This window comes from Anolis sagrei, chromosome 7 (assembly GCF_037176765.1).
Source record: "Anolis sagrei isolate rAnoSag1 chromosome 7, rAnoSag1.mat, whole genome shotgun sequence".
Lineage (NCBI taxonomy): Eukaryota > Metazoa > Chordata > Lepidosauria > Squamata > Dactyloidae > Anolis > Anolis sagrei.
Genome location: NC_090027.1, coordinates 21,658,887 through 21,674,865, shown reverse-complemented (window position 1 = coordinate 21,674,865; position 15,979 = coordinate 21,658,887). Strand labels below are relative to the sequence as shown.

At 45.2% G+C, this 15,979-nt stretch overlaps 1 protein-coding gene across 1 annotated transcript in view; it reads right to left on the bottom strand.

Annotated features, from left to right (window-relative positions):
• DMTN (dematin actin binding protein) overlaps window positions 1-5,270 on the bottom strand; it is a 45,416-nt gene extending 40,146 nt beyond the window's left edge. Inside the window, exons 1-2 of the mRNA XM_067470728.1 lie at window positions 4,936-5,270; window positions 4,295-4,357 (exon numbers count right to left, since the gene is read on the bottom strand). The gene's annotated coding sequence lies outside the window, so the exon portion shown is untranslated. The remainder of the gene's footprint in view (window positions 1-4,294; window positions 4,358-4,935) is intronic.
• Window positions 5,271-15,979: the final 10,709 nt, after the last annotated feature.

Sequence of the window (15,979 nt, the reverse complement as noted above, 5' to 3'; positions counted from 1 at the left end):
GATACAGGTCCTCATGTTGTGGTGACCCCCAACCATAACATTATTTTTGGTGCTACTTCAGAACTGTAGTTTTGCTCCTGTTATGAATCATAATGTAAACATCTTAAATGCAGGATATATTCTAATTAACTGGACCAAATTTGGCACAAATACCTTGAATACTGGTGGGATTGATTTTGTCATTTGGGAGTTGTAGTTGCTAGGATTTATAGTTCACCTACAATTAAAGAGCATTCTGAACTCCACCAATGATGGAATTGAAGCAAACTTGGCACACACAACTCCCACGACCATACTGGAAGGGTTTGGTGGGCCTTGATGTTGAGTTTTGGAGTTGTAGTTCACCTACATCCAGAGAGCATTGTGGACTCAAACAATGATGGATCTGGACCAAACTTGGCAAAAATACTCAATATGCCCAGATGTGAACACTGGTGGAGTTTGGGGAAAATAGACCTTGACATTTGGGAGATGTAGTTGCTGGGATTTATAGTTCATCTACAATCAAAGAGCATTCTGAACCTCACCAATGATAGAATTGGGCCAAACTTCCCACAGAACCCTCATGACCAACAGAAAATATTGTGTTTTCTGATGGTCTTTGGCGGCCATAGTGTGATGTACTGGGGAAATCTTTTTTTGTCGAGAAGTGATTTGATGTGCCTGATTGTTTACTCTCTGTTTACTCTCTGTTGTTGTTGGTTACCAGTATTAAAAAACTCAAAAATTACAACAACAAAACAACAGAGAGTAAACAATCAGGCACATCAAATCACCTCTCAACAAAAAAAGATTCCCCCAGGCACTTCCAAGCCATTAAATGCTAATCAAGGTGGTCAGTTGAAACATTCACACATAGCTCCAGCAGACAAGACTCCTTTGTCCCACCCTGGTCATTCCACAGATATATAAACCCATTTTCCTACTTCCAACAGACCTCACTACCTCTGAGGATGCTTGCCATAGATGCAGGCGAAACGTCAGGAGAAAATGCCTCTAGACCATGGCCCTATAGCCCGAAAAAACCTATAACAACCCAAAGAAAGGAGTGTTCTATAGAAAAAGCTACTTCAACAATACATTCCAAAGAATACATAAAAGGGAAAAGCAGAAGTACATCCCAAATACTGGCTTCAAAAATCACTCCAAAATGTTTATTTATGTATTTATAGCATTTTTACCCCGCTTTTCTTAACCCGGGGGGGGGGGGGGGGGCTCAGAGCAGCTACCAAAAAAGGCAACAATTCGATGCCACAATCAATAACACAGTATAAAACCATAAATACATACAGAGTTAAAACAATAGCAATTAATTAACCAAATTATCATAACAGTCATTAAAACAATATAGCTTATAGTTGTAATATTCTTGATGAAGCAAACACCAGGCCTACACCAAGAACTAGGGCTCACTCTCAAATGCAAGCTCACCTTCTGCTCATGAGTTACAGGTAACTATCAGGTGGATGGAGTGATGGAAGGTGGTGGCTGCACACCTGTCCTCCTCCTCCTCTGGTCCCAACGTAGGAGACACAAAGTGCTGTTCCGTGCAAAACCCCCTCCCAGGCTCGGCCTTTCTACCCCTTTAGGGGTCCAGTGAACTGGTGCTAATGCAGTGCGATGGGTGCATGAAAAATTAATGGCTCGCATGTGGTGGGAGTGCTGGATTGGGGGTGGGAGGGCACTGACTCAATGTTTGTGGGAGAAGGAGAGCCCTGTCCCCTTCCTCAATCTGGGAGGGATAGCCAATACTCCAGAGGACAGCAGCAGGATTCAAAACGATCTTGACAGATTAGAGAGATGGGCCAAAACTAACAAAATGAAGTTCAACATGGACAAATGCAAGATACTCCACTTAGGCAGAAAAAATGAAATGCAAAGATACAGAATGGGGGACAATGCCTGGCTTGAGAGCAGTATGTGTGAAACAAGTTAACAACAAGTTAAACATGGGCCAACAATGTGATGCGGCGGCAAAAAAAGCCAATGAGATTTTGGCCTGCATCAACAGGAGCATAATGTCTAGATCTAGGGAAGTCATGCTACCCCTCTATTCCGCCTTGGTTAGACCACACCTGGAATATTGTGTCCAATTCTGGGAACCACAATTCAAGAGAGGTATTGACAAGCTGGAATGTGTCCAGAGGAGGGCGACTAAAATGATCAAGGGTCTGGAGAACAAGCCCTATGAGGAGCGGCTTAAGGAGCTGGCATGTTTAGCCTGAAGAAGAGAAGGCTGAAAGGGGATATGATAGCCATGTATAAATATGTGAGAGGAAGCCACAGGGAGGAGGGAGCAAGCTTGTTTCTGCTTCCCTGGAGACTAGGATGCGGAACAATGGCTTCAAACTACAAGAAAGGAGATTCCATCTGAACATGAGGAAGAACTTCCTGTCTGTGAGAGCCGTTCAGCAGTGGAACTCTCTGCCCCGGAGTGTGGTGGAGGCTCCTTCTTTGGAAGCTTTTAAACAGAGGCTGGATGGCCATCTGTCAGGGGTGCTTTGAATGCAATATTCCTGCTTCTTGGCAGGGGGTTGGACTGGATGGCCCATGAGGTCTCTTCCAACTCTTTGATTCTATGATTCTATGACCCCTGGTGTGGTCATGAGGGGGTGTCAGAGGGGTTGCCAAAGACCATCAGAACACACAGTTTTATCTGTTGGTCATGGGGGTTCTGTGTGGGAAGCTTGGCCCAATTCTATCATTGGTGAGGTTCAGAGTGCCCTTTGACTGTAGGTGAACTATAAATCCCAGCAATGACAACTCCCAAATGTCAAGGTATATTTTCCCTAAACTCCACCAGTGTTCACATTGAAGCGTATTGAGTATACATGCCAAGTTTGGTCCAGATCCATCATTGTTTGAGTTCACAGTGCTCTCTGGATGTAGGTGAACTACAACTTCAAAATTTATTTATTTACAACATTTCTACCCTGCCCTTCTCAACCATCCCCTCCCCTGGGGGGACGGGACTCAGAGCGGCTAACACAGGCAGCAATTCGATGCCACAATATCAATAAACAACAGTATAAAACCATAAATACGTAAAAGGTTAAAAACATTAATTATAGAATCACATAACCACATAGCCGTTTCCAATTATCATTAACAGTCATATGGTCCAGTTCCATGTTCAAAGTGCTGCTGCGCCCACTAGCCAAAAGCCTGGTTCTAAAACCATGATTTTAGTTTTTTTCTAAGGAAAGGAGGGAGGACACCGATCTCGCTGGGGATCGAATTCCACAAGTAGGGGGTCACCACCAAGAAGACCCTGTCCCTCGTCCCCACCAGACGCTTTTGCAAGGCTGGTGGGAGCGAGAGAAGGGCCTCCTGCTCTCAAGATCAATGCCCACCAAGGCCACCTTACTGGGATCTGCACGCATTATTCGCCGATACATCACACAGTCCTAGACACTTGGGAAGTGTCCGACGTGTGATTCAATTCAGCAGCCAGCAGAGTGTCTGCTGTGGACTCATCTTGTTGTGTTTCAAATAATAATAATAATAATAATAATAATAATAATAATAATACATCACACAGTCCTAGACGCTTGGGAAGTGTCCGACATGTGATCCAATACAACAGCCAGCAGAATGTCTGCTGTGGACTCATCTTGTTGTGTTTCAAATAATAATAATAATAATAATAATAATAATAATAATAATAATAATCTTTATTTATACCCCGCCATCATCTCCCCAGAGGAGCCCCTGGTGGCGCAGTGGGTTAAACCCCTGTGCTGGCAGGACTGAAGACTGACAGGTCGCAGGTTCGAATCCAGGGAGAGCGCAGATGAGCTCCCTCTGTCAGCTCCAGCTCCTCATGCGGGGACATGAGAGAAGCCTCCCACAAGAATGGTAAAAACATCAAAACATCCGAGCGTCCCCTGGACAACATCCTTACAGATGGCCAATTCTCTCACACCAGAAGCGACTTGCAGTTTCTGACACGAACAACACAATACCATCTCCCCAAAGTGGACTCAGAGCAGCTTACACGAGGCCAAGCTCAGCAATACACTACAGCAACATACAATATACACAACAAAATGACATCACAATAAAATAAATAAAACGATCAAGTAAAATCAACAGTACAAAATAACATAATGGACAATAAAACACAGTTTTATGAATTTTTGCACAATTCATAGCAATAGCGAAATGACAGTTATGAAGTAGCAACGAAAATACTGTTATGGTTGGGGGTCACCACAACAGGAGGGACTGCATTCAGGGGTCGTGGCATTAGGAAGGTCAAGAAACACTGCTCTAAGAAGCAGGGAGGACCTACCTGTTCACCTGGCCCGCCACATCCTTCCAGGGCTGAGACTCGGCTGCGGAAGTTCTTCTCCCCCTGCAAGAGGAAAGGCAGCAGCAATGAGCGTCCAATCCCCCAGACTCAAAAAGCTTGCGAGCCGGCAGCTGGGAGGCACTGCCCATTCCCTAAGGTTGCTGGGCTGCTCTACAGGAGGGAGGATTGCCTCCTGGCTGTGAACCAACCGAAGCAGACAAATCCCTCCCCGCCTGTGGCAAGCGAAGCGCACGGGTCTGGTGCCACAAGCGGTATGAGATTTGGGCCAGAAACAGAGAGGGCCACCCTCTGTCTAAGCCCTCAGAGGCATATTGCAATGGTGAACTGACCCAGAAGTGGGAATTCAATAAACCATCTCTAAGTGGAAGGTTTTAAGCCAGGGAGGGAGGCAGCGCGAGCCTCCATTAGGCTCTCGTCACCTTGCTTTCGGCCCCAGGCCCTTTGCAGCGGTGCTCCAATCTCGCAGACAGACAGATGCATTATGAAAGCAAGGGAGTGCCATCAAGAGTGAGCTGCCACCACCTCCCTCTAATTGCATTGTCCTGCCAAACCCCCCTCCGAAAAAAAAAGGATGCTGTGGCCCATCTCGGCTCATCGGTCAGCCAGCGGTCAGTGCCTACCTCTCTCTCCGTTGCTTGCCAAAGCAGACTGCCGGCTGCCGGGCGCTCAGCGAGAGCTCATGATCCCTTTTGTGGCAAGCGACAGCGACGACGACAACGGCGCACACTCGCCCAGGCACGCAAACGGGGGAAGGCTCCAGAGAGGCCGCGGGGCCTGGCAACGGCCTCCCTGCGGCACACGAACGCATGAACGAATGAACGAGAGAGAACGAAAGGCAAGCCCAGCGCTCATCCCACATCCTCCGCTGCACCCAGAGATAGATACAGGCAGCAGGGTGGAGGGCTGTTCCGGCTCCTCCCTGCATTAGGGGACAACAAGCCACACAAACAGGGGTCCCCCAGGAGACCCATGTTGCTTTCCTATAGGGCACTGGTTCTCAACCTGGGGGTCGGGACCCCTGGGGGGGGTCACGAGAGGGGTGTCAGGGGGGTCACCAAAGACCATCAGAAAACACTGTATTCTCTGTTGGTCATGGAGATTCTGTGTGGGAAGTTTGGCCCAATTCTATTTTTGGTGGGGTTCAGGATGCTCTTTGATTCTAGGTGAACTATAAATCCCAGCAACCAGAACTCCCAAATGTCATGGTTTATTTTCTCCAAACTCCACCAGTGTTCACCTTGGGACATATTGAGTATTTGTGCCAAGTTTGGGCAAGATCCATCATTGTTTGGGTCCATTGTACTCTCTGGATGTAGGCGAACTACAACTCCAAAACTCAAAGTCAATGCCCACCAAACCCTTCCAGTGTTTTCTGTTGGTCATGGAAGTTCTGTGTGCCCGGTTTGGTTCAATGTCATTGTTGGTGGAGTTCAGAATGCTCTCTGATTGTAGATGAACTATAAATCCCAGCAACTACAAAGTCAAAGTCAATGCCCATCAGACCCTTCCAGTATTTTCTGTTGGTCATGGGAGTTCTGTGTGCCAAATTTGGCCCAATTCTATCATTGGTGGAGTTCATAATGCTCTTTGATTGTAGGTGATTGGGTATTGAGTATTTGCGCCAAATTTTGTCTTGTGATCTGTGTGCCAAGTCTGGTCAGTTCCATCAATGTCAGAGTTCAGAATGCTCAGAATGTAAGTGAACTATAAATCCCAGCAACTGCAACTCCCAAATGACAAAATCAACCCCACCCCCAACCCTACTAGTATTCCAATTTTAGGCGTATTGGGTATTTGTGCCAAATGTGGTCTAATGAATGAAAATCCATCCTGCATATCAGATATGTACATTACGATTCATAACAGTAGCAAAATAACAGTTATGAAGTAACAACGAAAATAATGTTATGGTTGGGGGTCACCACAACATGAGGAACTGTATTAAGGGGTCGCGGCATTAGGAAGATTGAGAAACGCTGCTATAGGGAAAAGGATGCTCCAGCCTGCCACATAAGAGCCAGTCCTCCCAGCAAAACCCTACATGCCCCATTCAGTTATTGGACGCTTCTTTCCGCCGGCTACAGCTCAAGGGATATTTCCAGGAGAACGACACTGGACAAGACAGAGCTCCATCAAGCTGTGGCACAGCTACTTAGTATTCAGCTGCATTAAATCACTACTGATCAAGAGATCATGAGTTTGAAGCCAGCCTGGGTCGGAGTGAGCTCCCGACCATTAATAGTCTAGCTAGCTGTTGACCTATGCAGCCCGAAAGACAGTTGCGCCAAGTAGGAAATTTAGGTACCGCTTTATGCAAGGAGGTGTACTTAACTAATTTACGATGCCATAAAACCTTCCAGCAGCATGCAGAAGAATGAGGAAGTCCTCCATCAAAGGCCTCGGTGTTATTATTATTATTATTATTTGATACATAACAAGATGAGTCCACAGCAAACAAGATCCCTATGCTGTCTGTTGTATTGGATCACACATGGGACGCTTCCCAAGTGTCCATGACTATGTGATGTATCAGCAAATAATGCATGCAGATCCCAGCAGGGCGGCCTTTTGCACCTGACAGACGGTAATTTTATCAGTGCTGATTGTGTTTAAGTGCAGGCCAAGGTCTTGAGGCACTGCACCCAGTCTGCCGATCACCACTAGGACACCCTTACCTGGCTTGTGCCAGAGTCTTTGCAGTTCGATCTTTGCAGTTCGATCTGTGTAAGGTTATTATTATTATTATTATTATTATTATTATTATCGTTATCATCATCATCATTTGTAGTCCCCCTGGATCCCCACATCCACAGGCACGGGGCCCCCACAGCACTGCAAAGCCTATGCAGATCTGGTTTTGCAAACACAAATCACTCCTTTATACCTCCGAAACAGGTGGCATCTCAAACACAGCTGAAATAAATGGCATAGTAATGGAGTCCCGTCACCAATCAGGGATTCTTCCAAGGGATTTAAGTCCAGGGCTTTGATAAAGCCTCCCAGTCAAAGCTAGTTTAGAGGAGTTTGGTGGAAACTCCTTCCTTAGACACTTTTAAACGGAGGCTGGATGGCTATCTGTTGGGGTGCTTTAATTGTGCTTTTCCTGCATGGCAAGGGGCAGGCTAAAACCTGGAACCTCAAGCCATGGCTGATACTGAATGAGGGATTACCTCTTGGGCAGCCTGTAGTGAAGGCAGTGTCATCTCTGGCCCATCCTTTGTTTGGATATCAGCCAGCATGCCAATGCCTTAAATCAAAAAACAGGTAGTGACATCTGCGGTCCATCCTCTGCTCGAACATTAGCCAGTGTGTCAATGACTTAAATGAAGAAACAGCTTCCTAAGATCTATAGAAATACTCGCAGGAACAACTCAGCAAGCGAGAGTTCAAAAGTGGCAGGCTAAAACTCAGTGGCTGATGCCGGATGAGAGACTCCTTTCTGGCCATACAGAGGACTGGGCAACTTGGAAGGCAATAAACAGGCCGCACTCTGGCACCATGAGATGCAGAGCCAACCTTAAGAAATGAGGACACCAAGTGGAGTCCACGACATGCGAGTGTGGAGAAGAGACAACCAGATTACCTCTTACAATGCAGCCTGCCACATGCACAATGAGGACCTTCATTCAGCAACACCAAGTGGCCAGCTTCCGGTCAAAGGACACTTAGTATAATACCAAGTTTTTAAACTTTCTGTTTTGTAAATACAGTACAACTGTACCCCTCAGTTCGCTTCTGATACGACAAATAAATAAATACATATTATTAAGACTGGATAGCCATCTGTTGGGGATGCTTTGTTGAGGCTGGATGGCCATCTGTTGAGGTGTTTTGATTGTGCATTTTTAATCAGGCAGAAGGTTGGACTAGATAGCCCATCCAACATCATCATCACCATTATTGAGGCTGGATGGCCATCTGTCAGGGTGCTTTGATTGTGCTCTTCCTGCACGTCAGGGGGTTGGACTAGACAGCCCATGGGTCTCTTCCAACTATGAGTCTATGAAAGAGGAGGAAAGGAAGAGTGGGGAGCTACGTCTAGAAGATTATTATTATTATTATTATTATTATTCTTAAGGCTGGATGGCTATTTGCCAGGGATGCTTTGATTGTGCTTTTCCTGCCTGATTCTGCTTTTCCTTAGATGGCCCTTGGGGGTCTCTACCAACCTCCTCCTCCTCATGATGGTTGGATGGTCATCTGTTGGGAGGGCTTTGATTGTGCTTTTCCTGCCAGGCGGAAGGGGGCTAGACTAGATGACTCTTGGGGGTCTCTTCCAACCTCCTCCTCATCCTTTTTCTTCTTCTTATTGTTATTAAGGCTGAATGGCCATCTGTCAGGAGGGATTTGATTGTGCTTTTCCTGCATGGCAGGGAGTTGGATTAGATGGCCCTTGTGGTCTCTTCCAACTCTATGATTCTATGAAAGAGAAGGAAAGGAAGAATAGAGGGCAGTCTAGAAGTCTTATTATTATTATTATTATTATTATTAGCTGTACCCGCCACGCTTTGCTGTGGCCAACCTTCACTCTTTCTCTCCTTCCTTCTCTCCCTCTTTCCTTCCTTCCTTCCTGTCTTTCCTTCTCTTCTTCCTTCCTTCTCTATCTCTTTCCTTCCTCCCCCCCTTTTCATTCTCTTCTGCTCTCTCTCTTTTCTTCCTTCTCTCTTTCCTTCTTTCCTTCCCTCCCTCTTTCTCTACATTCCCCTTTCCTTCGGGAGATTCCATCTGAACATGAGGAAGAACTTCCTGACTGTGAGAGCCGTTCAGCAGTGGAACTCTCTGCCCCGGAGTGTGGTGGAGGCTCCTTCTTTGGAAGCTTTTAAACAGAGGCTGGATGGCCATCTGTCAGGGGTGCTTTGACTGCAATATTCCTGCTTCTTGGCAGGGGGTTTATTTATTTATTTATTTATTTATTTACTTCGCTTATATACCGCAATTCTCAGCCTGACGGCGACTCATTGCGGTGTACAACATAGAAAACAGGTGCAAAATACAATATACAATAAAATATCCACAGTACATCATTATCAAAACATCTCATCAAAAACATCAACATTACTACAAGCCATTCCGAGTCATCTCATCGTGAAATTCACAATCCGATACCATTTCCGTTGTTCCATTCCTATGGTTGAGTTACCAGTCATTGCACTTCTATTCAAATGCCTTCATAAACAACCAGGTCTTTAGCTTCCTGCAGAATATCAACAGGGAGGGGGCTAGCCTGATGTCTATGGGAAGGGTGTTCCACAGCTGAGGAGCCACCACCGAGAAGGCCCTGTCTCTCGTCGGTTGGACTGGATGGCCCATGAGGTCTCTTCCAACTCTTTGATTCTATGATTCGCTCCCTCTTTCCTTCCTTCTTTCCCTTTATTTCCTTCTCTCCTTCCTTCCTTCCTTCCTTCTCTAACTTTCCTTCCTTCCCCCTTTTCTTTCCCTCCCTCATTCTCTCATTTCTTCCTTCTCTACGTCTTTCCTTCCTTCCTTCTCTCTTTGCTTCTATGCTTCCTTCTCCCTTTCCTTCCTTCTTTCCCTTTCTTTCTTTCTTTCTTTCTTTCTTTTCTCCCCTTTCTTCCCTCTTTCTTCCCTTTTTTCTATATTGTCATTTAGCTTTTTGGGGCTTTTTAAGTCCCTTCTGCTGTGTTTTTATGAGTGAAGGGCATACATTGGGTAGTTAGGTGTATTGTGACCAAATTTGGTGTCAATTCCTCCAGTGGTTTTTGAGTTCTGTTAATCCCACAAAAGAACATTACATTTTTATTTATATAGATTATTATTATTATTAGGTTCTTGTGGGTTTTTTCCAGCTATATGGCCATGTTCTAGAGGCATTTTCTCCTGACGTTTCGCCTCACTACCTCTGAGGATGCTTGCCATAGATGCAGGCGAAACGTCAGGAGAAAATGCCTCTAGAATATGGCCATATAGCCCGAAAAAACCCACAAGAACCTAGTGATTCCAGCCATGAAAGCCTTCGACAATACATTATTATTATTATTATTATTATTATTATTATTATTACGTTGATTTATACCTGGCTTTTTCTCTCCACAAAAGAGACTCAAAGCAGCTAGACCTGAGTGTGGCCACCTCCTCTCCTCTCCCAGCCCTTGCAGCTGGACATCATGATCTCCCAGTACTGTTGTCTCCTTCCTGACCAGTCTCATTGAGTCAGCTGGAAAAGGACTATTATGCTGCAGACAGGAAGGAAACTCCACGGATGGAGGGATTGATGGCCGGATGGAAAGGCCAATGGGTGGAAACCCTCCGTCAGAGCCCTTTCTGTGCGCATCAGCCGGGCAGTGGAGAGCATGAAGGCAGCATTGTCTCTGCCATGACAACAGGGACATCAACCTCAACTGGCCGAAAGAGGAAGCAATGGAAGGCCTGAGCTCAGAGTTTCCATCGGTCAGCGGAAGACTGCTGCTGATCCGAAAGCCAGGCCTGGACTCCTGGATGGACGGCGCTCCGGACAAATGCTTTATCTCTCCATACAGAGACTCAAAGCAGCTCATAATCAAAAACATTACACAACAGACTTCCCAACCTCTAAGGATGCCTGCCATTTATAATAGACTAGCCATCCCCTGCCACGCGTTGCTGTGGCCCAGTCTGATGATCTGGAAAATAATGAGAAGGTGTTGATTTCTAATATATGTAATGTATTTGTGCTTGTGGGTAAGCAGTATATCTTGTTTCTTTGTCAGTGTTGATGTGGAGATTGTCTGGTTTGCCTACTCTGGGATATGTAACATATAATGGTCCTTTTTAAGAGGTCCCTTTCAAATCTAGGATATTATATCTCTGTGTGTGAATCATATATATCTATCTATGTGTGTGTGAATATACAGGGTTAGTCAAAATGCATAGGCCAATAAGCCATTCAATTGAATGGCTTATTGGCCTATGCATGTATATCTATCTATCTGTGTGTGAATCATATATATCTAACGGGTTACATCCCGTTTAGACTACTGCAACGCTCTCTACGTGGGGTTGCCTTTGAAGACAGCTCGGAAGCTCCAACTAGTCCAACGCTCGGCAGCCATGATTTTAACAGGAGCGGAGCGCAGGGAGCATACAACCCCCCTGTTGCGCCAACTCCACTGGCTACCGATCTGCTACCGGGCTGAATTCAAAGTGCTGGCATTGGCCTTTAAAGCCCTAAACGGTTCCGGCCCAAGCTACCTATCTGACCGCATCTCTGCCTACGAACCCACCAGGACTTTGAGATCTTCCGGGGAGACCCTGCTCTCGATCCCGCCTGCTTCTCAAGCTCGGCTGGCGGGGACGAGAGATAGGGCCTTCTCGGTGGTGGCTCCTCGGCTGTGGAACGCCCTTTCTACGGACATTAGACTAGCACCATCTCTAATGGTATTCCGCAAAAAGGTGAAGACCTGGATGTTTGTGCAGGCGTTTGAGTAATTTAGTGCAATCTGGGAATGGAACATAGGAATGGAACAATGGACGACGAACCTGGACTACGCTTGGATGATGAGAAGATTGGGTACGGTTGTTTTTTGTAATAATTGTGCATTGTAATTGCTTATTGGTAATTTATGGATAATGTGTTAAGTCAATTGTTATATGTTGTATGGAACCACTGCTGTTTCTACTGTTTTTACTGTTTGTGAACCGCTGTGAGTCGCCTTCGGGCTTGAGATACAGCGGTATAGAAGCAAAGTAAATAAATAAATAAATATATGGCTAGATGGCTGTTTGTCAGGAGGGCTTAGATTACGTTTTCTTGCCCTGGTGAAGGGAGTTGGACTGGATGGCCTTAAGTATTTTCTGTTGGTCGTGGGGGTTCAGTGTGGGAAATTTTCCCCAATTCTCTCGTTCGTGAGGTTCAGAATGCTCTTTGATTGTAGGTGAACTATAAATCCCAGCAACGACAACTCCTACATGTCATGGTCTATTCTCTCCAAACTCCATCTGTGTTCATATTTGGGTATATGCAATATTCGTGCCAAGTTGATTCATCATTGTGTGAGTCCACAGTGCTCTCTGGATGTAGGTGAACTACAACTCCCAAACTCAAGGTCAATGCCCACCAAACCCTTCTAGTGTTTTCTGTTGGTCATGGGAGTTCTGTGTGCCACATTTGGTTCGATTCTATCATTGGTGAGTTCAGAATGCTCTTTGATTGTAGGTGAACTATAAATCCCAGCAACGACAACTCCTAAATGTCATGGTCCATGCCCCCCAAACTCCATCTGTGTTCATATTTGGGCATATGCAATATTCGTGCCAAGTTGATTCATCATTGTGTGAGTCCACAGTGCTCTCTGGATGGAAGTGAACTACAACTCCCAGACTCAAGGTCAATGCCCACCAAAACCCTTCTAGTGTTTTCTGTTGGTCATGGGAGTTCTGTGTGCCACATTTGGTTCAATTCCATCATTGGTGGAGTTCAGAATGCTCTTTGATTGTAGGTGTACTATAAATCCCAGCAACTACAACTCCCAAATGACAAAATCATAAATTTTTGAGTGATGGTCGCTCCTTGTGTAGTGAGATGTTTTGTTGCCAAATTTGGTGTGATTGCGTTCATTGGTTCTTTTGTTTTTAAGGTACTCATTATGCACAGAGCATTTTTATATATATAGAAGATAACAATCTAATAAATATAAATAATTCATGATCGAAATAATAACATAATAAATAATAATAATTGTAAATATAATCTACGTATATAATAAAAGTCAGTGTCTGTATGTGGAGGGAGGACGGGAGGGAGGTGTATGTGGCAGCATTCTGGTTGGATGCCACTGTGGTACAATTTGCATGTGGTTTCTGATTGGCCAGCCTCAAAACTCCAACATTCTGAGGTAACAGACAGAGAAAAGGAAAGGGGCCTGAGGCTGTCAGGAATGGTTGGAGTTGAAATCCAAAACACCTTGTGGCTCCCAACAATGGCAGAACATGACGAAACCTGACACACAGACACCCCCCCCCCCCCCCGCCCCGAAGACCCACTCTACATCCTGGTGCAATTTGGAGGAGGGTGGACCATGGATGATGGGACTTCAAGTACCTTCACTCACTTCTTGAAAACAATGCGACCATCATCCAATGACCAATAAAAGACCAAACTTGGCATACAGAACTGCCATTACCCACTTTCTCTAATAACCCGGGCAGCGCCGGGTCCCCAAGCTAGTAATGAATATAATAATAGTAATAATTCCAAAGCTGAGAAGGCAATGGGGGCGAGGCAGTTTCCAACAGACCTCCCAGTCTCTGAGGATGCCTGCCATTGATGTGGGCGAGACATCAGGAGAGAGTGCTGCTGGAATATGGCCAGGCAGCCCCGGAAATCTCAAAGCAACCCAATAATTATAAAACTGCTAATAATTTCTAATATGATAGATAATAACCAAATAAATATAAATAATTTATAATGAAAAGAATAAGCTAATCAATAGTAATAATTAGTGAATATAAATATAATCTATATAAATAAAAATGTAATGTTCTTTTGTGGGATTAACAGAACTCAAAAACCACCAGACGAATTGACACCAAATTTGGACACAAGACACCTAACAACCCAATGTATGTCCTTCACTCACAAAATTTGGGAGTTGTAGTTGCTGGGATTTATAGTTCACCTACAATCAAAGAGCATTCTGAACCCCACCAACAATGCAATTGAACCAAACTTGGTACACAGTTCTCCCATGACCAACAGAAAATACTGGAAGGGTTTGGTGGGCAGTGTCCTTTGGTTTTGGAGTTGTAGTTCACCTACATCCAGAGATCACTGTGGACTCAAACAATGATGGATCTGGACCAAACTTGGCACAAATACTCAATATGCCCAAATGTGAACACTGGTGGAGTTTGGGGAAAATAGAATCTTGACATTTGGGAGTTGTAGTTGCTGGGATTTATAGTTCACCTACAATCACAGAGCATTCTGAACCCCACCAACGATAGAATTGGGCCAAACCTCCCACACAGAACCCCCATGTGGGCCACAGCAACGCATGGCAGGGGACAGCTAGTAATAAATATAATAAATTATAATAAATAAATAATTCATAATCAAAATAGTAATGGAATAAATAGTAGTAATTGATCAAGATAGTTTTACACAATGTATTTTGATATTGACACAAATGTTTTGATTTCATGTTCATTGATCGTTTGCCATATATATGGTGTGCTCCCCCCTAAGTGAGAAGGGCGGAATATAAATATGTCAAATAAAATAAATAAATAAATAAAACGCACAACAATAAGCCAGTGTATCATTATATCAGATTGCAGTGGGCGATGGGAGCCGCTGTCCAGCACCATTGCAACCTGCTTAGTGTGCCTACCTGCCTACCTGACTGCCTTTTCTGCCTTTCTCCTTGGAGCCGCTTCGTCCTTGCTTCCCCTCCGCCGCCTCTTATCTGGACAGGGCCATGGGCTTTTCCTGGAACAGCCTCACCCCCCTCCGGCCCCATTGCCAAGGCAACCGGCGGTATCTTCTTGGCCATCCCTCCCTCCGCTGGGAGAGCTGCCCGGCCGGAGATGCAGATAAGGACCGCTTGGTAGGAGAATTTGGCCCTTCCCAGCTCCAATTCCCCTCCCAGACTCCATCTCCCATCATCCCTCTCCAGATTGGTAGGAGATGGTGCCTGGCATTGTCCTGAGCAGAGGTGCCTCTGAGCATGTTCAGAGTGCCTATCTTCCCCTCCTCTATGTCTACACTGACTTGACTTTGCTTCGGTTAGACCTCTTTACCTGGAATACTGGGCCCAATTCTGGGCACCACATTCCAAAAGAGATATTGACAAGCTGGAAGGTGTCCACAAATCATCCCTATGAGGAGTGTCTTAAAGAGCTGGGCATGTTTGGCCTGCAAAAGAGAAGACTGAGAGGAGATGTGAGAGTGGTGTGTGAATAGGTCAATGTTTCTTAACCTGGGGGGTCAGGACCTCTGACGGGTTGCCAAAGACCATCAGAAAACACAGTATTTTCTGTTAATCATGAGGGTTCTGCTCTCTGGATGTAGGTGAACTACAACTCCCAAACTCAAGGTCAATGCCCATCAAACCCTTCCAGTATTTTCTGTTGGTCATGGGAGTTCTGTGTGCCAAGTTTGGTTCAATTCCATCGTTGGTGGAGTTCAGAATGCTCTTCGATTGTAGGTGAACTATAAATCCCAGCAAACGACAACTTCCAAATGTCTAGGTCTATTTTCCCCAAACTCCACTAGTGTTCACATTTGGACATATTAAGTATTTGGGCCAAGTTTGATCCAGATCCATCATTGTTTGAATCCACAATGCTCTCTGGATGTAGGTGAACTACAACTCCAAAACTCACCATCAAGGCCCACCAGACCCTTCCAGTATTTTCTGTTGGTCATGGGAGTTCTGTGTGCCAAGTTTGGTTCAATTCCATCACTGGTGAAGTTCACAATGCTCTTTGATTGTAGGTGAACTATAAATCCCAGCAGCTAAAACTCACAAACGTCAAGGTCTGTTTCCCTCAAATTCCACCAGTTTTCACATTTGGGCATATTAAGTATTCAGGCCAAGTTTGGTCCAGATCTATCATTGTTTGAGTCCACAATGTTCTATGGATGTAGGTGAACTACAACTTCAAAACTCAACGTCAAGGCCCACCACACCCTTCCAGTATGGTCGTGGGAGTTCTGTGTGCCAA